Here is a 25,038-nt window from a genome sequence, read left to right on the forward strand (position 1 = left end):
GATTGAAACCTCTCATGCAAAGGGATTGCAATATGTTAGCCACGATGTGTGACCCACGTGTGAAAGGCAGTATTGCTCTGAAGAACAATGCTCTTATACATTGGAAAAAAAAGTTGATTACAATGGTTGAAAACATAATGTCAAACAGGGTCTGTTCCACTGGTAATGATGAAAAAGAATTAGGATCATCCTCTCAGTCTCCAACTCCATCCTGCTCAAGTACTAGTATGATCAGCTGCTCCCTTACCCCTTCCATGACACATCAAATTATTATATAGCATAACATCAAATAAGGACATAAATCTCTGTTATATAGATCACATACATATATTACTTAATTATAATCATTTAACAAGTCACAAATTTTCTTAAAATTTATATTTATTTTATTTATTTATTTTTATTTATAACTTTTATATACCGACATTCAAATGAATATCACATCGGTTCACATACAACTGGGAAACCAAAAAACTAGTAGGGAGAAAGGAAGGATAAAGTTACAATTAACAGGGGATCATAAGGAACGGGGAGAGAATGCGGAACGGTCTAAGGGACCAAGTGAGAGTAATAGCAGGAAGGATACAGCAAAACTTACAACTTTGTTGAGACAGCAACTATATTACATAATATATTTACATATTTACATAATAAATATATGATTTATTAAAGATACATCTTATCACAAATCCCCATACAACCTATAAATATTATGTCAAAATATTAAACAATCTCATACACAACATATATAGTAAATATGATATTTTTATTTTTTGTTTTTACTTATATATTTCAACATTATGTGGATACCCAAACCTCCCAAAATTTATCCCATAAATACCCATGACACAAGACTATCCCATAAAATATACTAACCATTCACTCACATCCAACCATTCCTTTACTTAAAATTACCCACCATATTGCACTTTTCCCAAAAATATATTTTACATACAAGAAGATTACAGTACACAAAATACAGATCAATGAGCCCTCATACAATATTTCTACACATGACGACTGACCAATGTCAGGGGACTGATAACATAGCACAGTATCGAATATGTGGGGATTGTTAACAGGTGATATAGCATTGAGTCGGTGAGAAGAATTGAAGAACTGTATTAACAAAGAAATATTGACATTGGTCAGTCATTATGTGTAGAATGTATTTTAATGCCTGTAATTCTGCCAGTCCCAGTATTGTTGTTCATAGCAATACTAAGTAATAGTAAAGTACTAACAGACTACAGTAACTAACTAACTACTACTAGTACTAGGACTAAGAAATCAGAATCATGTGGAACAAACAAAAGACCTTAAGAAATCCTAATAAAAAGAGAAAACTGAGCACCGAGCAGTTGTACATTTCTGAAGGATTTTTTTTTTCATGATTCTGCTTTCTTCTTACTCCTACTTTAGTATCACAAGCATTACATTTTCTGCTTCAAATGGCTGTCTTGGTCATGCAGCAATTTTTGGCATCGTGTGAGTCATTGCAGTAGCTTGAGTGCTGCACAGTGCACACTGCACAACGTTGCATTGGCCAGGTTGAAAGATGTGTGAATGGTCAGTAGCCATGGTTGAAGCCTTGACGTTGGCACTACTGCTCACAAGTATACAACTTGTGCTAATTCAACCAGACTGAATGTTTTATGGAAGTGTATGACCGACTGAGTGCTATACACTTAGATACTAGTACAAAAACACTGAAATTTGTTGGATTATAATAGACGTATATCCGTACATGTCTGCTCTCTGTACTTTAGTAGTACCATACTATTTAATTTTGGAATAATTAATTATTAAATAACTCAGAAATAATATATAAAAAAGAACAAACATTTTCAATAACGTATATACTATATAATTTATTTTAACAAATTTAACTAAAATAAAAAAAAATATATTTTTTTATTTTCTATTAAAAAAAAAAAAATCTGTGGAGGAGCCCAGGCCAAGGCGAAATATGCCGCCTTGACTTCATGATGTTGCAGCAGGGTCAGACTCATGTGGAGAGGAGGATGCCGACCCCGGAGGAGCCTGCTCTGGAGCAGAGGGAACTGGCATCTCCTCCTCATGAAGCATCTCGTGAGGAGGAGAAGCCATTTCCCTCTGCTCCTGAAGGGTCTCCCTTCAGGGCTGACAACCTCCTCTCCACATTGCTGACACTCTCCTGCACTTCTGTGACCTTCTGTTGCAACATCATGAAGTCGGCATCATATTTCGCCTTGAACTGCCGTACTTCCTGCAGGATCTCCTCCAGCTTTGAAAACTGTGCCAGCATTTATAGCTAGGAGGAGATCCGGGAGGAAGTACGGCAGTAGTGGTGCTGGTGCTTGGCCACTGGGCTGCTGCTGCTGGTTGTTCCTCTTGTCCTGTAAAGAAATGTAAAAAAAAAAATTCAACATGAGACACAGAACAATACATTACATACATAGTCATATATGGCAAATAAATAAGCAAATACTGGATGCGTGCGAGCAAGTTTATAAAATAATCTACCCCTTAGTTTATTAACCTTGAGGGTTATAGAAAAATGAGGAGTCCATCGCAGGGGAGAAGGAGGGAGGGGGAGAGCGGAGGGATATCAAATCAATCAACATAGATTAGAGATAATACATAATTTGAAGGATTGGAAGTAGAAATAATGGAGTCACTCTCAGGTTAGACAGAATATGATGGTAGGAGTACACTACAAACAAATCTCTTCTTTTCTTTCTCCTTCCATTCTTTAGTTTACTCTCATGGCCACTCAGTGTCATTTAATATATACAAATAAATAAATAAATACACACATCCCCACATTCGCCAGCCACTATAACTGACTGATATAAAAAAAAAATATTTTGTTTTTCAGCCTCAGATAATATACTACTGTACTGGCCAAGAAATATTATTACCTAGACCACTAGCCCTCGCTGGTGCCTCCGTCCTCCTCTGGTGGCAGCTCTGCCTCCTGCTAGGCCCAGGAAGCCCCGCCTCGTCCCTGCCTGGGTGTGATTCTGTACAAGACAGATCAAAATTCAGAGAACAACAGTTAAAATTTTAAAAACAAGAATGAGATCAGACACAAGGATTCATTCACTGTTATAGTAAACAAACATAATTAAACACAAATTCCATTACAATTAATTGAATAATATTTGTGTAATGTGTTCTTGTGTAGTATTCTGAAAACAACCTACCAGGCAAGGGACGGGTCAAGGTTCAGCGGACCTCCTCGAGCCACCTACCCTCGTGCAGTCGCAAATGGCTACCTGAGAATTAGAGGAATATACAGGAAAAAGAATAACATTGATTAATTATTACAACATGCCCATGTTTTGCCTTGAGCTACTAGATTATTTTTTATGCAACATAGAAAAGTTAGTAATAACAAAATACTATTTAATTTATATTTCAATGTGGCATTCAAAATCCCACATACCACCATTTCAAAACGATAAATATAAATATCAATAATATACCACAGATAATTTTATTTCCTTTGTAGTCTAGTTATTAAGTATTAATAATAGTATAGTATAGGGTAAGGGTGGTACACTAGTAGCTAGCTAGCTACTAGTATTTCTGTTCTTTTAAAATATATTTACTTAAAATTATAACTTATTACTTATAGTAGTTATTACTTTATAATTATATAGCTCACTCTATGCTACTAGCTACTGTAGCTAGTTTTACTATCATACTCTATTCAATTTTCAATGACAAAATAATATATATAATTTATAATTAAATAATATGACCAACATTATTATTTCTCACCTTTCTTCTTGAGGGCTTCAACCTCACGAGGGTAGGAGGCCCGCCGGCAAAACTCCTCCTGGAGAGAGGCTCAGGCAGCAGTCTCCCTTTCCAGGTTAGGCCTGCTGCCTGGGGGGGTGTAGAGGTTCCTCTCATCGAGGAGGATGAGCCGAGCCAGGAGGTCCACGTCATCCCGGGTAAAGCGGGGCTTCCTGGATCTGTCTTTTTTGGCAGCTGCCACCTTGGAAGAGGACGGTGGGGAGGAGTCGGACTCCCTCTCCCTGTCCTCGCCAGACTCCCTTTCACGTTCCATCCTACCATGAGAAAATAAAAAAGAAGATGAAAGAAAGTATGTGCTATAGGACAGCTGTTTGTTCAGAAGCTCACACACTACTGCAGGGAGGGGCTAGGCAGCTCCCCCCCCCCCCCCGGTCTGTGAAGCCAGCCTCTCGGTATCAGTACTAGTAATGCAGGGAGGGAGCTGTCTTACCCTTCACCATCCTCCCCCCCCCTCACCCACACACCATTCACTGGCTGGGACATGGGGGAGGGGAGGAGTGAGGGTCAGGCAGCTCCCCCCGTCTGTGAAGCCAGCCTCTCGATATCAGTACTAGTAATGCAGGGAGGGAGCTGTCTAACCCTTCACCATCTCCCCCCCCCCCCCCCCCCCCCACTGGTGACACTGTGTTAAACTTTTTTTTTTCACTAAACTAGCATAAAATAAAATGAAGTACTTTGTGGGTTAAACTTTTAATTTCCCCTAATTTTATGCTACTTTACCGAAAGAAAAGTGCATGAATTAAAATAACTATAACTAACTATATAACTATACTAAGTAACTAGTAAAGTATAACTATATATAATACTGTAGAAAAACTAAAACAAAACCTTATACTAGTACTAGTACTTACAGTGGTACAAAAATGAGGCAGTCTGAGTCTGCTGCCTTAGTATGCTATACATGCACTGCGCTTCTGCTGTGTGTGTGTAGATTTGTTAAATTGTTAGTGCATGTAGTAGAAGCAAAATGGCCCCTGGGGACCCCACAGAGCATGCTAACCCACGTTAGTGCGCACTACCTCCGGATGAGTTAAAGTAATGGTTCTACATTCCCATTGGCTGTCTTCAAGGTGGAGTGAACCAGTGGGAACCCAGAACCATAGCTCTAGCTAACGAACTCCTCATAAATTGATACGTTTTAACTTTTAAGTTGCACTTTTTGTTAGTGCGCACTAACTCTGAGATAGTGAGCACTAACTCTGAGAGAGTGCGCAGTATGCCCGTTAGTGCGCACTAACTCCGTTCGTCGAAAAAAAAAAAACAACCCGTGAAAAAACTAAATTTTTGCACAAAGCAGCCGACCGAAGCCAGACCCGATACCTAAAACCGAAGCACATCTCTAGTCCTGTATGGATATTTCCAGATGTTATCAAAGCTACACAGACACTTAGAAAGGAATTTCTGTTGATGCGGCCCGAGGTTCTTAAATTGGAAGCAAAGTTCGAACTAAAATACCCATGCAAGGCTTGCATTAGATACCTTAATGTAAATTATGTTTTTCAAGAACCTGAACAATTGAAAGCGTTCCTGGCTGGACGTTCCCCTACTGTAATCCCACCAGGCCCAGTCTAGAAAAAGAAATGAGGATGTAGTATACCCGGCGAGCCTATCAATACCAATGTATATTGTATTATTATTTACTGATGAATATTTGCTCCTTTCTGACCCTAATTGCCATACTTTTTCTTATAATTTAAATGTCAGTAATTCATAAGGGATGAAATATGTAAGTAATTAATGGTATCTGTTTATTTTTTCTTTATTGACTGAGTTTTCTGTATAGGATTTATTCCTGGTACATTTCAAAAATTGAAAATAAAGAATTAAAAAAAAATAAAAAATACAATAAAGGAAAATTAGTTCTTATGTGTTAATTTTCGTTCCTGTAGTACCACGGATCAGTCCAGACCGTGGGTTAAGCCTCCTGTCCAGCAGATGGAGACAGACCAAAACTGAAAGGGTATCCTATATCAGGACAGAGCCTCCCCTGCAGCCCTTCAGTATAACCATTGTCAAAGCAGCAAAAGGCATAAAGTCAAGCAAGTAATAATATAACTATTAAAGTCGTTGAACAATCAAACAATAGAACAATTGCATGAACTGTGTAACTAATCGCTCTTGCATGACTATCCCTGATCATCGTAAAAGATGCTTCTGGTGCCTTCAATGAGAATTCAAGAGAGCTATGCAGAGACACTCCTAAAAGAAGGAGAAAACAGAAAGTAGTTTGAGCGGATAGACCAAGCAAAACACGGGAGGGCATCTGGACTGATCTGTGGTACTACAGGAACGAAAATTAACAGGTAAGAACTAATTTTTCTTTCCCTGTACGTACCCGGATCAGTCCAGACCATGGGATGTACCAAAGCTTCCCTACAAAGGGTGGGACCGAGACAGTCCCTCTCGAAGAACCTGTCGCCCAAAGGAACCGAACACTGGTACCTGTACATCCAGGCGATAATGATGAGCAAAGGTATGCAGGGATTTCCACGTAGCGGCCCTGCATATTTCCTGCGGAGAGACCGCTTGACTCTCCGCCCAGGACGTAGCTTGAGAACGCAAGGAATGCGCCTTCAGGCCCTCTGGAACTGCCCGGCCCTGACAGATATAGGCCAAGGAAATCGCCTCCTTCAACCATCAAGTGATCGTAGTCTTAGAGGCTTTGTTATTTCTATTTGGACCACTCCACAGGACGAAGAGATGGTCAGAGACACGGAAGTAATTGGTAACCTGAAGGTAACGGAGTAAAACGCGTTTCACATCAAGGCGGCGACGATCACACGGGGCCCGCTATATCCTCAGGAGAGAATACGGGAAGCTCTACTGACTGATTGACATGAAAGGAAGAAACAACCTTCGGCAAGAAAGAAGGTACGGTCCTGAGAAATACTCCCAAATCAGAGAAACGCAGAAAAGGCTCCTGAAAGGATAACGCTTGAATCTCCGACACCCGTCTAGCGGAGCAGATAGAAACCAGGAAAACTGTTTTGAGTGTCAAATGGCGCAGCACACAGAGCCCGAAGAACTAAGTTAAGACTCCACGAAGGACAAGTGGCCCGGACGGGTGGCTTCAAATGCTTGGCGCCCTTGAGGAAACAGATGACATCTGGGTGAGAGGCCACCACATGACCTTCGATGGTGCCCAAGAGGGAACCGAGAGCGGAGACTCGAACATGCAACGAACTGAATGAAAGACCCTTGGAGAGGCCCTTCTGAAGGAACGAGAGAATCACAGAAACCAATGGCGAACGAGCTGAGGCACCTGATTCCGCACAGGAATTTTCAAAAATTTTCCAAACGCGGACATAGGCTAGAGAGGTAGACTGCTTAAAAGCCTGAAGCAGAGTGGATATCACTTCTTCTTTATAGCCCTTTTTCCTCAATCTTCGCCGTTCAAAAGGCATGCCGTTAGACAGAAGTGATCCACCTGGTTGAAAAATACGGGACCCTGCCGAAAGAGGCAGGGGAGATGGCCAAGGCGAAGAGGACCATCCGTCACCAGATTTACCAGATCCATGAACCACGGTCTGAGGGGCCACTCGGGTGCTCCGAGAATTACCAGCCCCCGGTGGAGCTCTATTCATCTGAGAATTCTTCCCACTAGATGCCACGGAGGAAACACGTAGAGGAGAACGTCACAAGGCCAAGGGAGGACTAGAGCATCCACTCCTTCCTTCACTCCAAAGACTGAAGAATCTGGGAGCCATTGCGTTATTCAAGGTGGCCATCAGGTCCAGGTGAGGAGGACCCCACCTGTGAACAATCAGATCCATCGCTCCATCGGACAACTCCCACTCACTGGGATCGAGGCGTTAACAACTGAGGAAGTCAGTTTCTACCTTCTCCTTGCCTGCTATATGGGAGGCCACTAGACAATCCAGGTGCCATTCTGCCCAAGCAAAGAGCTTGCTGGCCTCCAGTGCCACCAGACGACTCCTGGTACCCCCCTGACAATTGATATAGGCTACTGTGGTGGAGTTGTCTGAGAGGATGCGCACCGCCTTGCAGCGGATTAGCGGCAGAAAAGCCTTGAGGGCCAGGAGCACTGCAAGAGCTTCCAGACGATTGATGTGCCAACGTGACTGTGCTGGGGACCAGTAACCCTGTGTCGTCTGGAACTGACAGACCGCTCCCCACCCGGAGAGACTGGCATCCGTCGTGACTATGACCCACTGCAAAGTCAGCAAAGGCATCCCCTTCAAGCGATGCGCCAGCGACAGCCACCATTGTATGTCTGTGATGGTAGACTCAGAGAGTGGTAGAGTCACCTGGAACTGTTCGGACACTGGCTTTCTGTAATGGTCGCATATGCACAAAGGCCCAGGGGACCATGTCGATACTGGAGGCCATAGTCCCCAGAACTTGCAGATAATCCCACTTGGGAAGCGGGAGAGAAAGAAGATTGTTCACTTGATCGATGAGCTTGAGCACCCGAACATCCGGGAGAAACACTTTGCCGACTCGTGTGTCGAAGCGAGCTCCCAGGAATTCCAAGACCTGGGAAAGCTGGAGATTGCTCTTGGGGAAATTGATTATCCAGCCGAGTGAGGTGAGGAGAGCAAGGACCCTGTCGATGGTTAGCCTGCAGAGAGTGACTTGGCCTGCACGAGGCAATCGTCCAGATAATGGTGTACTAGGATTCCTTCTCGGTGAAGTGCGGCCACCACGACCACTATGACCTTGGTAAACGTGCAGGAAGCAGTGGCGAGGCCAAAGGGCAGAGCTCGGAACTGAAAGTGTTGGTCCAGGATGTTGAAATGGAGATACCGCTGATGCTCTCGTTGAATCGGGATGTGGAGATAAGCCTCTGTCAGGTCGAGGGAGGCCAGATATTCGCCTGGACGAACCGCCGCTATCACTGCCCTCAGGGTCTCCATTCGAAAATGGGGTACCCTGAGGGCATGGTTGACCCTCTTAAGGTCCAAGATTGGATGAAAGGAATCATCCTTTTTGGGTACAACGAAGTAGATGGAATACTGGCAGGCGTCTTGCTCCTCTACTGGCACCGGGACTATCGCTCCAAGAAGCTGGGGCCTGTCGAGGGTCTGACAGACAGCAGGCCGCTTTAGTCTGCCACAAGGAGAAACGAGATAGAGATCTGGCAGGTCCCTGGCAAATTCTAATGCGTACCCGTGTTCTATCACCTCGAGGACCCACTGATCCGACGTAATTTTGGCCCATTCCTCGCGAAACAGAGAGAGACGTCCACCTAAGTTTCGCACGGAGGAATGGACCGGCCGGATCTCATTGGGTAGCCGACTTGATGGCCTGATGTTGCCGATTACCCTCTCTGAAGGCATGGCGGCCCCAAAAGGAATGAGACCAGGACTGCAACCGGGAAGTGGTCCCTCTTGGGAAAGAACCTTGCACCCTGATGTTGTACCGGCGTTGTCCCCAGAAGCGGGAACATGTCGGGAAGAACGACTTAAGATTGTTTAGGACGATCCTCTGGCAGCTTATGGACCTTGTTCTCACCCAAGGATGTAATAAGCTGTTCTAGGTCCTCTTCAAAAAGCAACTTACCCTTGAAGGGGGAGCGTGCCCAGCTGGGCCTTGGAAGAAGAGTCCGCAGACCAGTTACACAGCCAAAGGAAGCATCTGGCCGACATCGCGGAGACCATTGCCTTGGCCTGGAGGTGAAGCAAGTCATAGAGGGCATCCGCGCCATATGCAATGGCGCCTTCTAAATGCTCCGCCTGCTCAGCCTCCGCAGATAGGAGGTCCTGGGTGCTGAGTAATTGTTGGACCCACCTAAGACTTGCCCGCTGAATGAGACTGCTGCAGATCGTCGCCCTGACTCCCAAGGCTAAGATCTCAAAGATCCGCTTAAGGAAAAATTCAAGCTTGCGGTCTTGGATTCCTTCAGAGCTGTGGCACCCTCCACCGGGATCGTTATGCTTGGTGACCGCGGATACAAAAGAATCCACTTTAGGAATATTCAGCATGTCCAGGCAATCTTCAGGGAGCGGATAGAGCTTGTCCATAGCCCTACTGACTCAGAGACCCATCTCTGGAGCTTCCCATTCCCGTAAAAGAAGTAATTTATGCATGGGATGGAAAGGAAACGTATGCGAAAGAGCCCTAAGCCCCACCAGGACGTTTGCCGGCATCACTGCTGTCACCATGTCCTCTGGAGGGGCATCAATTCCCAATTCCTGCAGGATAAAAGGAATGAGTGGTTCGAGCTCTTCCCGCTAAAAGAGACGGAATACTCGGGCATCATCCCCCTCCAGGGGAGGAGCAGGTATAGAAAAATCCTGGTCCGGATCCCGGGAGAGGAGTGCCCCCGGGACAACCCATACTCGGACGGAATCTGGCGCCTCTGATACCACCGGGGGTAGCGGAGCAGATACGCGAGGGATCTTCGGGGGAAGGGGACCCATGGGAGGGTCCTCATCCTTTCTGCAGGCTGGCTAAATAAGATTTGTGCATTAGAAGAACAAACTCTGAAGAAAATCGGGGTCGAGAAAATTTTTCCGAGGTGGGGGTGGTCCGGACCATCCCCCTGAGCGCGCACCGGGCTCAAATCGGGGGGGGTAATACCTGAGAATCAGGGTCCTCGTCATCCTGTAGCTCTGAATCGGCATCGATCCTGACACCCAAAATGGCTGCCGTTCCCGCGGTTTGCTGGGTCGGGAACGGCCTGGCCATGCGTTGGGGAGCGCGTCCCCGAGCTAAATTCTTCGGCGCTGCCGAGGAGGGGCCCTCCCTACCCAGCAAGCAGCCGGAACACAAATTATTGCGGGAGAGCCAGGGGGGGGGGGCGGCTCTCCACAAGCCAGGCACACATTGAAACGCGGCATGAAGGCAGAAAAGCTGCCGCGAGGCAGCAGTAAACAGCTGATGAAGAAAAACCCCTGGGGAGAAGTGCAGCGATCGAACCCTGCACTCTCCCGCTCCTGCCTGCCTGGTTATTCCTTTATATATATATATATATATATATATATAATTTTTTTTTTGTATTTAATCAGGGGAATGACACCTCCCTGACAGAATACCCGAGGGATTAAACTTCTCGGTTAAGGCAGGAGGCTAAGGGGGAGTGACTGGCACCACCAGTATCGCCCCTCACTAGCAAGGTCACTGGGAAGGGAGCCTAGGCTGACCAAGCCAAGGGGCAAGCCCCCCTAGGCCCCCCAAGAGCGAGGGAGACAGATCTGTCTCCCTAACACAGAAGAAAAGGAAAAACCTGAAGAAAACGTTTTTTTTTTTATTTTACACTTATAATTTATAGGAGTACTTGCTTGAGCTTGCCCCACGAAAGAGAAAAAGAAACCCCATAGGGAAAGGGCAAACTAACAGGGAACCGCAGGGTGAGCTGTTTGGCATCTGCTGGAGACAGACAAATACTGAAGGGCTGCAGGGTAGGCTCTGTCCTGATATAGGATACCCTTTCAGTTTTGGTCTGTCTCCATCTGCTGGACAGGAGGCTCAACCCATGGTCTGGAATGATCCGGGTACGTACAGGGAATTAAAAAATGTTCTATTTCCCTCCCCCCCAAAAAAATTTAAATATTTCAAAAGAGCAGAAACATCAAATTACATCCAATAATTAAAACTAATAAGGTTTTAAAAATCCATACCTGGGATCTTTTGATTTCCAGTCACCCTAAGATCATCATGGAGTGGGGAAAGTAGGGCCGTACAAATTTCATCTTCTCTCTCACACACACGCACAATAACACATTCATTCTCTCACACACTCTCTCTCTAACATACACAGGCTCCTTCTCCCTCACAGATATAGTATTTTTGTGTGTGTTTGTGTGTGCCTGTGAGAGCCTATATGTGACATATAGGCTCTCACAGGCACACAAACTTTCACAAGCACACAGGCTCTCACAGACACATTCATAAAAACACACACAAACACACACATAGGCTTTCACACACACATATGTGCTCACAGAGACACACACACATAGGTTCTCACACAGACACAAACACATAGGCTCTCACAGACACACATATAGAAGCTCACACATATACATACAGGGCCTCCTGTTGTAATCCGCCGTGATGGGATGAGCTCCACCTTGGCCCCGTGGACCTCCTGTTGTCATCTGGCCGTGGTGGGATAAACTTCACCATGGCCCAATGGCCTTCTTGCTTGGGGTGGGGGGGGGGGGGGGTAGAGTGGAAGTTATGCGTGGGTGCGCGTGCACACAAATAAAAATATGAGCCTCTCCTTCAGATGCCAGTGGGTTGAACTCAGCCGGCGGCCTCTCTTCTTCTTCACCTGCTGGCGGGTTGAGCTCCACCGGCGGCCTGCAGCCTCTCTTCTTCTTCAGCTGCCAGCAGGTTGAGCTCTACCTGTAGCCCCGCAGCCTCTCCTGCTGCCGCCAGTCCACCCCCCCCTCCCCAGGTGTGCCGCCCTGTGCAAATGCACAGTACACACACCCGGTTGCGCCGGGCCTGGTTATATTCAAAATCTAGCTGGTAAGGTTGAAAGTTATCCAGGTATAGTTAGCTGGATAACTTTAATCAGGGATATTCAGCAAGATGTTTATCCCCCTGTATATGCAGGTTAAGTTATCCAACTGTTAGCTGGACAACTTATTTGCTTGACGTCTTGCTGTTACATCTTTGGACCCTTGGGCCAAAGTGGAGTTGACACAACCTGCAGGGAGGAACCCTGAAGGACCCCACCGTCGGCTGGCAGAGCTGGCTTCGGCAGAGGCCCAACTGGAGCTTCGCCTATACAACTCTTGTTCCCCTTAAGTTGAGCCCTCAGTTGCTGGGGCTGGCAGGATTTCGGTTAGGTCTCTGCAGATGAGGTGAAGATCTGCTGAGGAAGACAGGTACTTGGGCAGGGTTCAGGGCCGAACAAATATCAGCAGGCACTGGTCTGGGCTGGCAAGCAGAGACGTGGTTCAGGCAGTGGTTGGTGGCAGGCAGAGTCCAATCAGAGTCAGGTCCAGGCAGTGGTCAGTGGCAAGCGGAGTCAAGTAAGCAAGCCGAAGTCAAACCAGAGATCCGTCCAAGGTAGACAAGGGATGGAGAGCAGGCAGGAAGGCAAGGAACAGCACAGAGGGTGGAGAAGACACTGAAGACAGAAGACGAAGGATGACAAAGATGAAGAACTCAGGAGACACAGACCAGAACTGCCAAACAGGAACCAAGGAGACAGGACAAGAAACCAGGAATTCAGGAACAAGATCAGGCGCACAGGAACAATGAGCAAGAATGCAGGAACACGCTGTGGCAAAGCACTTCTACCGGATTAGTCGACCTATTACTGAGGCACTGGAGAGGAGTCTGCAGAAGCCTTTTATTTTTCAGAAAGGATGATGTCATCAGAGGGCACCTCTGGAGTCTTCCCGCTGCTGGCCCTTTAAATATCCTGAGGTCGGCGTGAACACACCCTAAGGGGAGTGGGGCCCAGCAGTGTCAGCGGCATCCTGCCAACCCGAAGAGAGTGGCGTCCTACCGCGGTACAGCTTCTCGCCGTATTTTGGAAGGGCAGCCCAGCATCGGGATGAGACAGCAGGGGTCCAGCAGTTGAGGTAAGTGCGGCGGTTCGCAGGAGGAGCCCGTGAGTCACCAAACGCAAGAGTTGCTGAATACGTCCATCAGAGTTATGGCACCTTTTTAGCTCCAGTTACCAAAGTAAGCATCTCTCTGTCAATCTGAGCATTTAATTCTGTTTAGATGATGGCAGGGTCTGAGCATAATAGGCAATCGGTACCTCCATGCCAACTGGTGAAGCTTAGCTCAGCACAACCCAACACCATATGATGAGGCCTCCGGGCATCATAGCAAATGGCCCACAGAATCTGATAGCAGAAGTTTTCTTTTTTTTTTTAAAAATTCAGACTTTTTATTGATAAAGAAAAACAGAACAAGAAACCATCAAGGTGGCACAATAAACAGTTCAGGTAACATTAGAAATATATCGGTGGAGGGTGAGAGAGAGGAGGAAGGAGGAACAAGGCATTTTACCATCTGTTGCTGGCCGCGGAGTTTAAGTCTTGCCCGACGACCAGCTGAACTGACCTGTGACGCCGGCGGGCGAGAAAGGAGGCGGGACCGGAAGCGGCAATAAGAAAAGCCCTCCTGCGCTCCTGAACCCAAGGGCGAGAGAGAGGAGGAAGGAGGAACACAACATTTTACCATCTGTTGCTGGCCGCGGAGTAAGTCTTGCCCGATGACCAGCTGAAGTGACCTGTGACGCCGGCGGGCGAGGAAGGAGGCGGGACCGGAAGCAGCAATAAGAACAGCTGTCTTGGGGCGCACTGCAGAGCCGGTGCGCCGCTGAAGCCGCGCGCGCAGACAGCGGGCTTTGCCAGAAGATGTCATCAGAATAAGTAAGATCTTTTTCTTTTTTTCGTTCCACACCCCTCTCTCTCGGGATCATCAGTTTCTCTTTAATTGTGATTTAGCATATCTGAGAAGAAGCTAGGAATCTCTTGTACTTATTTAAAATTATTATGCCTCCTAAACGTAAAGGCTGGATCAGAGTTTTTCCTGCCCTCCCTACATCATCCCTTTTACAACAGGAGATAATTAACTTTATGGTCTCACCTATACTACAAGATAAGGGCGCCGAGGAATTTGATGTGCCTGGGAGTCAGAGAGGACCCCCTGTGCTGGCAGAAGAGGCTTCCCTAAGCCCAAATACCAGCTACCGCCAGTTCAAAGGATGAGGGAAAGTGTTCCTGGACAAACTGTGAATGACAACAAAGACTCTGGTCTTATTGCGGGTAATCTTCAATCCCGCATTAATAGCCCAGATGAAAGAAATGACAATCTAGCTACCCCTCCAAGTCTAGTAGGGGAAGATGAGAGATTGTCTTTGGCAACCCCAGGTAATGGAGAAAGAAATCTTTTGCCTAATACCCAGTTAACAGGAATCCTGACCCGCCCTACGCTGGTAACTATGGACACACTGTGGGATATGATGGCAAGCATGACGATAAATATTAAGAATTTGGAAGGGAAGATGGATTTACTACATGAGAAGAGTCAACAGGAATATCTTACAATTCAAAGTCAGATTAAAGAAACCAATGATAGAATAAAGTATTTAGAAAACCAGGAGAGGAAGTCCTTAGAGTTTAACGCAGCAGTAGAAAAAGATAGGGAAGCAATGAGTAGGTGATTAGAAATGCTGGAAAATAATACCAAAAGGTAACCTAAGATTTTTAAATTTTCCTAGAATAGTAGGGGAAGAACCCCTAATTACCTTAAAAAAGTTTATGGTTGAACAACTTGGTTTTTACCTTGGAGCAATCTCCTACTATAAATAATTGTTATTTCCTCCCCATTAGAAATGAGAAACCCAGATTAGATGTTTCAGGGAGACCTCTCTAACTTTTTGGAGGACTCTTCCGCAAATGTAATAAACTGGGGAACAATGTTAGAAACCTTCTATTCCACTGCTGACGTAAATATAATAATGAAAAAAATACTTTAATAAATACCCAATTACTTATTTAGAGAAATCTATAAAATTTTTTCCTGATTTGGCATCCTCCACCCAATTGCGGCGGAAAGCTTTTTTAGCATATCGCCAGGAGGTGTTATCGTTGGGGTTTTCATTTGTACTCCGTTTCCCTTGTAAATGTATGTTAAAAAGACAAGAGGATGTGTTTATCTTTTTTGCTCCTGACCAACTGAAACATTTCCTAGATCAGATGAGATTGCCTACCTCTTCCCCGGTTTCCAGTTAGGAAAAAAGAAAAAGGTATGGAATATGCTATAGGTTTGCTTGTTAATTTTATTTTGTTTGAAATCTCCCAAATGTAGAAACTACAAACCCTCCAATTTGATTGATAATTTAATGGGGTGGTTAAAAAATACTTATGTTTTTTTTTTCTTGTTGAATGAATAAATTTAAAAGATTCTGTAGGATAACCACCCATTGTTATTTCAATGCATGCAATAAGTTTGTAATTGTATGTGTGGAAAATTGATAAATAAAGAATTAAAAAAAAAAAAGAAATATATCGGTGCATAGCAGCTCAAACTGTGTCTTAACTAAATGCCCAGTCTTTCCAACTGCTACTAACTCATATTTATGAAACCGAGATGCACATTCCTCCACATATTCATACGTAACACAGCATTGTCCTTCCAATGAAGTATGATCAGATGCAGGCAACTGAGAATAAGAAATCTAACAATACATTCTCCCAGTGTGGCAGTGACTCCAATAAACCCACAGATTTCCAAACTGCCACCCGAAAGGTCAGATCTTCCTGAACAGGAAGGATAGAACATATTCACTCCCGTATAGAGGACCAGAATGGTTGTAATGACGAACAATATAATAACAGATTATGAAAATGTACCTCTTTCTAACTTACAGGGCCAACATTTACCATCACCCTCACCTCTCAGCACAATGCGGTGTAAAAAAAAAAAATAGGGACTGAGTGATAGAGGCAGACAGGGAAACCCTCGTAGATTCGTTCCAAAAAAAGGACCATTGCTTCTCTTCAAATCCCATTAAAATCTCCCTTTCCCACACCTTTTCCATTCCCAAATAACGTGTACTGGGATCCTCTCTTCATCAGGTTATAAAAACTCACCGCCTGTTTAGTAGAATCCAAAACACCACCACACAAATGATGTAATTTAGATTCCTCTGCCAAGTCAAGTAAGGACACACCACTAAAAGTAATACAGTGACGTAGCTGTACCCATCTATAATACCAATGAACGGGAAGAGTCAGAACTTGTCTCAGACCGTCAAAAGACACCAAACTTCCATCGTGTACCAACTGACCAGCAGTCCCTCTCATCATGAGCTTGCCAGTTACGCCAACTGAGAATGGATTTATTAACTTTAAAAACAAATAGCAAATGTTTTCTAACATTCTGAAAAGCATCTTGGTGGGCCCACTTCCATGGCTAGGCAGTGCTTCAGCAAGTGCCACCTTGTGTGGAAAGAAATATACGGTAGACGTTGAGCATTCTTAAAAATGAATTCCGCTCATCTTCAGAGGCATCATGGATCGTCCTTACCCTCTCTTCTGTTGGATGAACTCCGGCAGCATCCGTGCAATACCCCAAAAATGTGTCACAGGTAGTCCCAGTTTCACATTTATCTTTCTTCACTCGAATGCCTGACTTTTCTAATTGGTGTATTTCCCTAAGTTGCCCAGAGAACTCATTCTCTTATGCTCCCATGGCCAAGACATCATCAAATTACGGTTCAGCACCTACAATTCCAAGCAGCAATGAAAGATGCCTGGTGTGACTCCGAACTGGAGACATTTAACTCAGAAAGCTTCCTCAGCCGCACGGTAGATTCTGCAGGCTCAGGTTTTGCAAAGATCTTCCCTTCAGCAAGCACAGCGAGTGGTTGTTTAAAAGCAGGCCCAGGCTGCGAGTGATCTTTAAGCGCCTCGTGCACAGCGTGCTCACGATCTCCATAGATACGCACCTCTCCAGTTGGCTTGAGCACTGCTACGATGGGTGTGGCCCATTTTGTGTGTGCAATTGGTTCTAGGATACTTTATGCTAGGAGATGCTGGAGCTCCGCCTCGATCTGAGGGCCTTCAGTTGAAAGGTGTGAACCAGTCCGGGCCGCGGCAAGCACTTACAACACAGCCTTCCTTGCGAGCTCCACGTTCTGCCCATTGTAATCGTGGAGGCTGCACTGCAGGATGGACAACTTGGGAGGACTGTGAGTAGGAAACAACTCCTTGAGAGGGTCTTCACTTGTCAGTGACAGCCCAGATCCAGCATCAACCTCCGTTTTCCATTCACGACTATTGATATGGACTATTATTAACACTTCAGAATTATGGCACTCCACGCTCTGCACAGTCTGGATGTGAGAGTTTCCCAGTCTGTTTGGAACACGTTTGTGACTCTGGATCCTCGCTGTTCCCCTATGCTTCCCACCCCTGACTTTTCATTTGCAAACTCGTTCAGAGTGACCTTTCTTTTTTAAAGAATGATGCACCGCCCCATTCAGTCTGCTTACAGAGTGGTGATGCCATCCTCCGCAGCTAATACGCAAGTTTGGAAGCACAGCCTCTCGGGTCAGCCGCCGAGGGCCTCTCTTATTGTGGCTGACAATGTCCACATCGGTCGCTGTAACTTGGATTTCTTTCAGATACTGCAGCATTATCGCAGCTGCCAAAGCCTTTTCCTGTGCAGTTGCAAAGGTCAGCTTTGGCTCAGCAGTGCTGATGTACTGCATTCTGGATCCCACAGCCTAGATGGTCATGAAGTACGTTGTTTCAGGATTCGCCAAATTTTGCAATGCTCCGAGATTCTGTGCAGCTCAGCCATAGAGGTAGCACGGCCCTCATCACAACACTGATTCCGCTTGCGGAAGTGAAACCTTTGCACTATGATGAATGTCACAGGTGAGGAATGGGCCTTTGGCAACACTATGATCTCTGCATATGGCTTAGTGTTTGGCAAGGCTGGAGAGACCAAGGAACGTGTGACAGCATATGGGTTTTTGCCCCCACAGTCAACAGAACAATTCATTTCTGTTCAGAGATCTGTCTTATTTGCTTCAGACTGAAAGAGTTTCTCAGGCATGGGGCTGTCCTGCATCAAATTCCTGAAGGTCACTAAAAGAGGCCATACCTGCAGGTGAATCTGCTGCTTTCTTTTCTAAGCACGTCCTTACCCTCATACTGCTGGATGATCATGCTGGACTTGCCGATCAATAACTGCACATCAACAGCAGCAGAATCCCCATCCTTGTCCCCAGAAATATGGGTGCAGAATATTCCTTTCATTTGTATTATTTATTTGATTTATATTCCTCTTTTCCGGCACTTCAAAGTGGATTACCTTTGGGTACTTGTAGGTATTAAGTGACGCCGGCAGCTATTGACGAACTTTGATTAAATACCTCAGGAGCTGCAAAAAAAAAAAAACAAAAACAAAACCCAAAAACCAACAAAGATGAAAGACAGGAACCAAACCCCGAGCAATCTGAACAATCCACACATGAGTGCCTCCTCCTGCTGCATACATAACAACTTAATCTGGGAGTCTTATTAATGTTAACTGTTAGTAGTACATGAGCCAGCAATTCCATCTTACACCACACCTAGCATGGGACCAGCAAGGTTTTCCGAGTTCTGCGATGACGCGTGCCAGCTGCTGGAACCGGCTAGTCAGCTAGCCGTCTTCTTCACTGCACTCTGAGCCCCTGCACGCCGGGCTCCCTCTATCGGCACAGCTGAACCCAGTGGCACAACGGGTAATCCCTGGCAACGGCGACGCCACTATGTCTGTTGAGGACGGTTGTCACACTTGACCATTGTAAGAAACTGTTAGTTAATACTCCCTGGCTCGGGTATTACCCCCCCCTTCTCCCGCCCCACCAGCCGTGACAAATACTGTTGGTCTTTTCTCATTATAAAATCATTACAAGCCAGTATTTACATGGGAGGGTCCACGTCCGAGGAAGAGTGATGGCAGCTGCTTCGCCACTCACTCTTCCGAGTCCTTGGCACCCAGCCCCAGCCACTCAGCATTCCTCACATGCAACTTGAGCCCTGGTGGCAATTTTATCCCTGGAGCTCAGGCCCAACCAGGATGGGGGGGGGGGGGGGGGGGAGGGGAGGGAGACAGGACAGGGACTTTTAGTACCCCGACAAGAAGCAGCTGCTGCGTATCTCGGTCCCGTGGCCATCTTATCCACTTAAATCAGCTTTCACTTCCTCTCCACCACCTCCTCCCAGCAGTCAGCCTTCCCCCTCTTCTCTTTCAAACAAACAGCTGGCTTTTGTTGGGATTGCTACTGTTTCATTTGCTGCCAAGCCACTGATCCAAGATTTTCATGTGACTGTTTCACAGAAATGGATTTTACTGCATTGGGTTTTAATGCCCCTTTGTTCTGTGTCCTAAACTTAACTCGCAGTGGTCAACCTTTTAGCCTTGTCGCCTAGTTTCCCATAGGGAACGTGGCTTTATAAGATCATCGTGTCTCTCACTCCCCACCCCTAAATCTGTCTCTCTGTTCCTCCCTAATAACCTTTGAACCATTTGTTCAATTTCATTCTCATGTGTGTTGCAGGTAGCGGAGGACCCCCCACCCCCGTCCTCACACTTTTCATCTGCTACTGACACTTCCTATCGGGAAATAGATCAGTGCAGTTCAGTTGAAATCTTGGGAAGTCAGAGCACGTTGTGATGTCATCATGCATTTTTAAAGCTGTCCTGTCATTGGGTGACACTGAACATGTTTAAAGTTGTCCTTCCATTGGGCACCAGTTGATCGTTTCTTTTCTAATTTCTTGTAGGGAAAACATTCTGAATTGTTCAGTGATTCACTTTATACAGAAATTAAATCAATGAATGTTATTAAATCCATGTGCAAATTTTTGTACCACAGAAAGAAACTAGGGCCACATATTTATTTATGCATTTCATCAATTCTTTCTCCTCTGTAGAGATGTGCATTTGTTTTATCTGAATGGGTAAAACAGGATGCATGAGGCTATTTTTGCTTCATTCCAAATGAAATGAACTGAATGTGGCCTTGCCTGAAAATACCCCAAAGTTTTTGGGTAATATTTATTAATGTAAAAAAAAAAAAAAAAAAGTCACAAAAAAACAAAACGAGTTTCTGAGAGGCCTCTGACCACCCCCTCAAGAAAGCCCCAGAGCCTACAACAATGCAGCTGGACTAAGCTGGGCCCAGCTGGGGCCTCCCTGGTTCCATCCAACCATGTGCTGCAAGGTAAAAATCGAGCCCAGGGCCCAACTAAGCCTCCCCAGGCCTCTTCCACCTACCCCCCCCCCCCCCCAAAGATCCATGTGCTAGGCTGGGGACCTCTTTCCCAGCCCTCACTTGCCCCCTTCCAAGGGGTTCCTATGATGTAAAGGGCCAGAGCGATGCCTTTTGCACCTCCCTTATGGCTAGCACATTTAGAAATGGCACTAGCTGCATGGAGATATGCGCCAAAATGACATCACGCAAGGAGCCTCTCCCCATAGGGCGGTAGGGATGTGCAGGGAGAAAAAAAATGTGTTTTCATTTTTCGGTTCGTTTTCGTTTCAGGAGGTATTTTTCCCCATAAATTTCAGTTCGTGGATTGCCTGATTCATTTCATTCATGGAAAAAAAAAAACAAAACTATATCAAGCAGTTGAAAAAAAAAAAAAAAAGAGCCCTCCCTCCCGCCCTCCTGGAAAAACGCCAGGCCAGGATCCCTCCCCCGGCCCCCACTTATCTGGTCCGCCATCTCGAACTAGGCTGGAGCCTTGGGCTTCATAGGCCAAGGCTTCGGCTTAACTCTAGGCCCGACACCTAGGCTGGTGCCAATACCCAGGCCCCTATGCCACAGCTTGGCCTGGACCCAGACCTGACGCTACGGCCAGACCCGGAGGCCGGGTCCTGACGCCGGGGCCTTGGCCAGGAGGTTGGGTCCCAAAGCCTGGGCCTTAGCCCAGGGTCAGGCCCAGACCTCGGAGCCCAGGCCTGACAGATCCTCTTCAAGTGTCCTCTTCTTTCTTCGGCCTGCAGCACAATGATTGCATCCGCTGGGGTGGCGCCGGAGTTAGCTCCTACGCATTTACCCCAGCGGATGGTGCCATTTTAATGTACAATTGTACTGCTGTGCATCAAAATGGCGCCGTCCGTTGGGGGTGAATGCGATGGGAGTTAACTCCGGCGCGACCCCAGCGGATGGCGTTGTTTGGCTTGCAAGTTTTGAAGAAGGAAGAGGACCAAGAAGAGGCTCCCAGGCCTGGGCCTGACCCTGGATCAAGGCCAAGCTATTGGGACCCAGCCTCCTGGCCGAGGCCCCGTCGGTCCTGGCATCGGGACCTGGCCTCCGGGCTGGGTTGCGGCATTGAGCCCGTGTCCGGGCTGAGGCCCCGGTGTCGGGACCCGGCCCAGGCGGTGATGACATCATGTAACTTTCTCTCACCGTACATGACAAACTATCCCAGCTCCTCAGAGAAATGCAAACCCAAGAATGGAAAATGCTCTCCAGCTCCGTGCCTCAGCTATGCCACTTCTCATCTCATCCGTCCTTTCAAAACTGCCACCTTACTGGCTATTCTGCTCCCAGCCCACTTCCAGTGCCCTAGGCCAATGCCTACCTCACCTAATGCTTCCACCTGCCCTGGGTTCCAGGGAGGCCCTGCCTTTTCTATCGGGGCCATGGGCTTCATGTTTTGTTTTGTGGAAAGGGTTCGGAGGAGCCCAAGGAGGCCCTGGCTCAGCCCAGCTGGATTGGCCCACATCATGGTCTTTCTTGGGGCAACAGCCAACTTGGATTTGTCAAAAGGCACTCATTATGCCTATGCTTAGGGTGGGAAATATTTAGGGGCAGCAGGCTTGTTAAGATGTCCTGCCTTCCAGCTCTGCTGAATCTCATTTAGAAGACAACAGCCTTCTGATATCCTGTAACAGACTCTTACACCTAAATCCATCCCTTGTGAGGGGTGGCGGCAGGACTAGAGGAAGCACTAGGCAGAGTAGGCAATTGCCTAGGGTGCCAGAAGAGGGGGGAGAAGAGGAACCGATGAGCTGGGGAAGTCTGTGGTGAGGTAGTTGTGGCAGTCGTGAGTTTCGCAATGGTGGCATCAGGAGAGAGAACATAAGAACATAAGAACATAAGAAAATGCCATACTGGGTCAGACCAAGGGTCCATCAAGCCCAGCATCCTGTTTCCAACAGTGGCCAATCCAGGCCATAAGAACCTGGCAAGTACCCAAAAACTAAGTCTATTCCATGTAACCATTGCTAATGGCAGTGGCTATTCTCTAAGTGAACCTAATAGCAGGTAATGGACTTCTCCTCCAAGAACTTATCCAATCCTTTTTTAAACACAGCTATACTACCTGCACGAACCACATTCTCTGGCAACAAATTCCAGAGTTTAATTGTGCGTTGAGTAAAAAAGAACTTTCTCCGATTAGTTTTAAATGTGCCCCATGCTAACTTCATGGAGTGTCCCCTAGTCCTTCTACTATCTGAAAGAGTAAATAACCGATTCACATCTACCCGTTCTAGACCTCTCATGAGAGAGAGAGAGAGAAATCATGTGACCTCCACTTAGGGCACTTCAGACCCTTGTACTGGCCACGAGTGGGGGGGGGGGGGTCAGAGGACCTTCTGAAGGCCTGTTTTGGTTTCTTTTTTTGTTTTTAATGTTTTTTTCGGTTCAGAAAATGAACAATCAAAAAAACAAAAAAAAATTACACAAAATGAAAAAATAAAAATCCCCCCCCCCCGGACAAAAAAAATAAACCAAAACAAACTTTTTATTTCTGTGCAAGCCTACTCCGTTCCTTTTAAAATACAACCAGAGAGAGCATTTTAAACCTAGAGTGGAATATGCTGTGTATGCAGGCATAGGCTCTTGGGAAGAGAATCAGTAGGATCCCTTAGAGGCCTAATTTTTATGATTTATCAGATATTTTAGATTTAAATTTCACTTTGTCCTATCCACAAAATTGCAACAGCTGTGACATTACACAGTAATTATGGACATATGGTAAGACTTCTGAACAGCAAACAGCATGGGGGTAAACATTTGCCGGAGTATAATCATACACCCTCTGAAATCACCTGTCATTCATGGCATCCACACAGACACTGGGCATCTGGGGGCAGGAGGCATTCCTACCGTAAAACAGACACAAACGTAACAGAAGTGAAATGCTGTGACCAGTGATTAGTGTCATTTTTTTTCGTGGTGATTATTCTATTGTTTCACTTTTAATATGTTCCATGTGTTAATATGTTCCTCCCCAGGCTCAGTTGAAAACAAGTCTTTTGATTTAATCTGGTTTTCCCAGTCAACAGACTTACATAAATTATAAACAGATGGGTGAAGTCCATGCGAGAATGCCAAGGGCTAGCTCCTTCATTCCTGGGTCAGAAAAGTAGGGGGAGGGGGAAGGGGCAGGAAAAGTTTGTCCCATCCCCGCAGCATCACTGAGACTCCAACATGACAAAAGAATTCAGAGGGAATCAGTTTTTAATGCAACAGCTAACAGGATCTTGCAAGGGTCATTTGAGACCTCCAGCTGTGCCAGAAAGCCTGGCTGAGGTGGGAGAGAGGGGGTAGGGTTAGAAAGAGAAGCCATTGTGAAACCCAGAATCTGATGGCAGATAAGGACCAAGGCCCCTCTCTTCTGACCCGTTTCTGTCCCCGGCCCAGTTGGCTCTCTGGCTTTTCCCTTTCCTTCCCTCCAGGGCCAGTGATCCTCTCTGCTTCTCCCAGGATTTCCATTGCCGCCTTCCACGCATTCTCCAGATGTTTTCCGATGCCGTTCCAGAGCCCCTTTCATGCCGTGACCTTTTTTTTTTTTTTTTTTTTTTTTTGCTAGCCCGATGTGCATCATAAAGAGCCCGCGGGTCAGTTATAGTTTAATCAAGAAAATGGTAACATGTGCTAATTGATTTATGTCTGAAAATTCTGCCATCTATTTCTTTTAATGGTCACATGAGCTAGATTTCATATCAAGACTCCTCTCCGCTATGGGTTAGGCCTGTGTGCCTGGGTCCATCCAAGCCCCTGCTGCAAAAGGTAAAAAAATTAAGCCCGGAGCCCAGGCTGTTCCAACCGAGTCTGAAAGGCCAAAATGGAGAGACCTTAGCATCTGGGGATTTATCTCCCAATCGGTTAAACATTTCTCAATAACCTAACTCCTTTGATATCAGAAAGTTAAGATTAATTCCCCAGTAGGGTTAAACAGAGTCCACAATAAAAAAAATCTGAGTTAGCAAAGCAGCGTGTAAGGGGGAGACTGTTACTTACCGACCAAACTACAAAGCACGTATCCTCTCTCTCATAGCCCAAGTATACAGGAGGTGAAGCCATCGCCCTTCTTTTAGATATTGCCACGTGCCACACGGAGTTATGCGGATAAACTCAGCCCCCAAACGTCTTTGATTCCACTTCATCGGCTCCGCCCTTCTCCTCGTCTATGTGATCGCTGCTCATCTGTGCCCTTTTCCTCGCTTTCCACCTCGGTGCCCCCCGGCCTAAAATCCCAACCTTTTTCATGCTGCCTTTAAATCTTCATGCCTGATTCACCCTGCTCACTGCCTTATGGATTGTAACAAGTTTCCATAATAAATGAAAGTCCTCGTGAATAACCGTACAGCGCTATGGTAGGGAAGGTCCGGGGGTGCGAGTGCCTTCAACTTTCTCTGCACAGCTCGTCTCTTCTCGGACCGTCTCGTGAGGGTAGGGGGGGGGGGGTCACTCTCCTCCTGGGAACATTTTTTTTCCACGGCCCCCGCCTGCACGTAAGCAGCTGCGCCCGGTGCTCACCGCTAGAGGGCGGC

At 46.2% G+C, this 25,038-nt stretch overlaps 1 long non-coding RNA gene across 1 annotated transcript; it reads right to left on the minus strand.

The window, feature by feature from the left end:
* Positions 1 to 1,875: 1,875 nt before the first annotated feature.
* On the minus strand, positions 1,876 to 24,980 carry LOC115095229. The gene is made up of 5 exons (XR_003857726.1): positions 24,506 to 24,980; positions 3,769 to 4,061; positions 3,189 to 3,260; positions 2,904 to 3,005; positions 1,876 to 2,378 (listed from the first exon to the last, which is right to left on the minus strand). It is a non-coding gene; the product is annotated as an uncharacterized LOC115095229 (long non-coding RNA).
* Positions 24,981 to 25,038: the final 58 nt, after the last annotated feature.

The sequence above is a fragment of the Rhinatrema bivittatum genome, chromosome 7, assembly GCF_901001135.1.
Source record: "Rhinatrema bivittatum chromosome 7, aRhiBiv1.1, whole genome shotgun sequence".
Taxonomy (NCBI): Eukaryota; Metazoa; Chordata; class Amphibia; order Gymnophiona; family Rhinatrematidae; genus Rhinatrema; species Rhinatrema bivittatum.